Raw genomic sequence first — 4,958 nt, forward strand, 5'->3', positions numbered from 1 at the left:
ATTAAAGAAATGAGGGTAGGATAAAGGAAAAGGCCCTGCCCTGAGTCCCGGGAGATCTGAATTCTAGTTCTGGCTCTGCCACTGATTTCCTTTGTGACCTTGTGTTGACCTCTGGTTTACCTCCCAGTCTATAAAATTGAGGGGGTGTGACCAGATGGCTTCTGAAGTCTTTTGCAGCACTGATCATCTATGACCCTTGCTGACAGGAAGGTCTGAAGAAACAAATGAGCTTTGCACCAAGGCTGAAACATGTAGCATTTGACTGACAGTTGAACAGAGTATGGTTTGTTTTCAGGACAGGCATGCTAACGGGGAATGACATGTGAAAAGCTTTGCCAGGGAGCAGGTAGGCACTGCCTGAAGTCAGCTCAGCTTTTGCAGAAAATGGAAATTTGCTCTATTCTTACAGAACTTAAAGGGATTTAGGGGAGGGATCAGATAGATACTCTGCAATCTGTGTGCAGTGGGTCAACAATTTAATAGATGTGTGACTGTGTTATCAATTTTTGGAATGGAAGGTTGAGGGTTGTTTTGGTAACTGAGCTCTAAGCTACCAGAATCGGGTTTTTATACATGTAAAACTAGTGTTAAAGATTGGAACCTAATCTGAATTTATATCTAGAAATAGTTTATATAGTGTCAAGGTAGCCCCCACATTGTGTGCTTTGAAGTTAAAGTCTCCTCTAGGCTTTAAAATGGAGTTTGCTTTTTGCAAATGAAATTTGAGAAAATTGAATTTGATCTCTGGCTTAACATACTATTTTCCCCAACCATAAGGCTTCATCAATGCTATTTGGCAAACCTTACACATTATAGAGCAATCTTTGTAACATAGGTGTCCTTAGGTTTTGCTTATATTGTCAAATACCAAACAGTAACTTTGGGTGAACATTTTTTCTGATTTTTCAAGTTTACAGAACATTCCAGTAGCTACCAAGCACCTAGCATAAGCCAGGCTCAGCTGCTTGGCCAGGCAAGGTAGAAGGGGTTGTGACAGACAAGTCAGCCCTTGGGTGCTCACAGGAACTAGTAGAGGAGACACAGGGGTGATATTTACCAAGATCTAGAACAAGAGGTCCAGTAAGTGTTGGGGTAATTCAGAGGTGGCTTTCAGCTGGGAGGTTTAGGAGAGTTTCCTAGAAAGGAAAGTATTTGAGCTACACATGTAAATATGAGTAGGGTTTAGAGAGAGGAATGGAGAAAGGAGGGAGGAACGTGATGGAAGAGGTCAGAGGTAGGGAGTTGTGTACATTTAGATTCAAATAGGCAAGTTTGACTAGAGAATGAAGGAGAGGAGAGGAATGGCAGATGAGACCAGCGCAGTGATTTGGGACCTTATCCCAGCATGCCTTGAAGGTCAGACCTTTCTTGTGCATTCACTTTATAAAATGTCATCTGACCTACTAGTGGCCAATGAGGATGTCTAGGGATTTATCAAACCAGCTTTTCATTTCTGTCATGCACTTCTTGTTTTAAAATTAGGTTTTCCAGAAGCCTATGACATTCAGATCTCTGGGAAGGCCTTGAGGCTCAGCTGCTTTTGAGTAAAGACTATTTTTAAGTTTTTGAGAAGCAAGTTTTTGGGTGATGAGGTCACAGCAGACCATATTTCTAGAATTATCTCCTATCTGAAGGAGACCTTCATTGAGTGGGTTTGCTTCCAGCTTTTGCAGTGAGTGTTTTAAGTTATAAATGTCTGAGCTGGGTGGAATCTGATGGGCCGGATAACTGGTTCCAGTTTGCTCCTGCAGGGCCAGGAGAGAGGTCTCTTTCACACACACACCTGCCCTTCCAGCCAGAGCAATTGCTCTGTTCCTGTGTGATATGCTGGAATGTCATGATTGCTTTTGAAGCTTTCGTCTTTTAAAAATAAAGGGTTAGAACCATTGCTTGGTGTAGATATGGGGAAACTGAGGCACAGGAGAGGGTCAAGGACTGGTCCACAGTTTCCTGGTGAAGTAGTGAAAGAGCTTGGCCCTGTTTACAACTTTGTTCTTACCTTTAGTTTACTCCTGCTGCTGTAGGAATCCAGGCCCTGAAGATTGACAGACACTTCTGATGGAAATGCAGAAGACCATCTTGTGTAAGATGCTAACCCCCCACTCCACATCACTACTGCCAGGACTCCTCTAACTAGGTCATATGAGAGTCAATGGTTTCCATTTCTGGCATTCCTATTTGGGCTATACCGTCCTCCCAGCGTAGAGGTGAGACAGAACTATAGAGGTGGTTTTATCCCTAGGCTATGACCTTCCCTTTTCTCCAGCCTTGTCAAGTTGTGCTGACATCAATTTTAATGAGACTGATGACACCATTGTGTTGACAGTTCGAAAAGGGAGTCTAGTTACCAGCTGACTTAAGCTTCAGCTGCCAAACAGTTGCTCTGCAGGAAAACCACCAAGACTGAAGCAAGTGTAGAAGGTCTTTCTAGAGCCAATTAGGTCAGCTTCATAATCTCTCACCAAGTATTTTATAACTTGTCCCACAGATGTCACAATGGCATACAGAGAAAAGAAAATGACCCTTAGAGTTACTCTGATCAAGGGGACTTGACCCAGGCCAGTGGGTGTGTTCATTACAACACTGCCCTGCCCCAACCCTTGGGAAGCAGACTGGAGGTATGGTGAGGGAAGCCTCAGATAGAATCCAGAGACCTGTTCTGGCCACCAGCTGGAAACTGACCCTTCTAAGTCACTTCTCTCCTGTGAGTATCTAGTTCCTCCACTGAAAATACGGAGTCCAAGCTTAGGTGAGCTTGCAGCTCTGATCCAGCTATACAAATCTGAATGGGTCATCCTCCAGTTCTAACCAGCAACTGACATGCTAGTAGTTAGCTATTCATGCTGTTATTCCCAGTTACCCCAGTCTTCCTGAGGAGTAGGTAAGGGTTTGTTTCGGGCTGGTGGAAAATGTCAGAGCCATGCCTCAGGCTGATGGAGTAGAAAGGGATGGACATTAACAAGAGATGAGTGAGGAGGCCATTACGTTATGTGGACAAGGCTGGATGAGGACTGCACTCCCAAGACTGATGGTGCATGAGGTACCTTCCAAAAACTGCAATACGAATACTAGTAAATCTGTTTTACTAGTTAAACTAGTCAGTCTGGAAAGTAGCATTACAGACTCACCCTAGCACGAGCAGAATGTGTATCTGCCCCTAGGGGGCACTAACGCTCCAAATCGTAGGAAATGAGCTAAACTGTATTGCACATTTTACAGAAGTGGAAGGAAACTGAAGGATTTAGAAGTGAGGTGCCACTAAAGTCACACAGCCAGTAAATGGCCAGCCTGGCTGGGGTTCCAACCCAGCTCTGCTCGAATCCACGGCTTCTGCTCTTTACCAAATGCTCCTTCTAGGGCTCTCTGGCTCCTGGCTCCTGGCTCTGTTCTAATGAGAAAGTTAGTGGATCTATTTCTCCTCAGTCTGGAGCAAAGTAGATGCTGGCTAACAAGACCCTGAACAGAGCTAGTTTTCAGAATTGGAACCATGAAATACTTTAGGGGTGCAGGCAAACAGTGAGTATTCTATAAAAACAATTACCATTCTTAATCATAATTTCACATTGTTAGAGGCAGCCCTGCCATGTACCAACTGTTAACTGGCAAAAGGCTCTTTGCTTCTTGGAACTCCATTTTCCATTCATAAATTGGTGGCCCTGCACACTGTGGTAAGCTAATGAGTGTGAAAGTGCTGGACCCTCAGGGGGGGTAATGTGGAGAACTGCTGGGAACAGCCTGCATTCTGTCAGTGGCAGACTAGGCTAGCACACATGCAGCCGGGGATCTGCACAGCTGTGCACTTGGGAGATGCGGCACCAGCAGGCGGGGGAGCAGCAGGCACCTGAGCAGAGTGGGTGGCCTGGCACTGAGGGAGTTTGGGAGTAGGTGATAGGACCCTGGGGAGGCAAGTATTCCGCAGGATTCCAGCCAGCCTCTGGGGATGGGAATTCCTGTCAGGCCCTTGGCTTTGTCCATTCCAGTGCTGGGTCAGGGCCCTGCCTTGTCCTTGATCTGCCCTTAGGTTCCCCTCCTGCTGGAACATCAGCCCCTTATTTCCCTGTTTCTTTAGCCACCTGGTGCCTCTACAGCTACCTGTCCAAATCCTACCTGCAGCCACTCTGCCAAGGTCGGGCCTGACCGGCTCCAAGGCTGACCCATCCTGAGCCCCACTTCTGCCAAAAGAATGATGGCCCCCAGTGTGTCCACGGCATGCTACAGTTTGCATAGCTCATATCCATCATCTTGTTCAAAGGAGGCAGTGTGAGGATTCTGACCCTATCTTTCAAATAAGGGAATTGAGGCTCGAGGTGACTTGCAAGGCCCCAGAATGCAGAGTAAGGCATTCCAGCAGGCAAGAAACTTCCCTCCCTGGGTTCCTCATTCAATGACTTTGATGATTCGATCTCACCACCCTGGTGCTGGCTGCTCTGCTCCCTGTCTGGCCTCCCCTGCTAGGAAGTGAGTGCTCTGGGCCATGGGTCTGAACGCCTTTGCTATACCTCACACACTGGCACTCAGTGCACATTTCCTCAATGACATTTCCTCAAGTGTATTAGGTAACAAAGCATCATAGACTGGTGGCTTAAACAACAGAAATTCATTGTCTCGGTTCTGGAGGCTAGAAGCCCAAGGTGAGGGAGTGAAGAGGGCTGGTTCCCCCTGGGGTCTGTGGGGGAAGGATCTGCTTGTAGTTGGCCATCTTCTCCCTGTGTCTCTTCACATGGAGTTGTTCTTCTGTATGCCTCTGTGTCCAAATTTCCCCTTTTTATAAGGACAATAGTCATCTTGGATTAGGGCCCACCCTCATGACCTCATCTTAACTAATAACATCTGCAAGGACCTTGTTTCTAAGTGAGGTTACATCCCAAAGTACTGGGCATTAAGGACTTTAACATATGCACTGGGGTGGGGTGTGACACAATTCAGCTCATCACACAAGCAAGTGAATTGTGAAAACC

The sequence above is a fragment of the Camelus bactrianus genome, chromosome 4 (genome assembly GCF_048773025.1).
Source record: "Camelus bactrianus isolate YW-2024 breed Bactrian camel chromosome 4, ASM4877302v1, whole genome shotgun sequence".
Lineage (NCBI taxonomy): Eukaryota > Metazoa > Chordata > Mammalia > Artiodactyla > Camelidae > Camelus > Camelus bactrianus.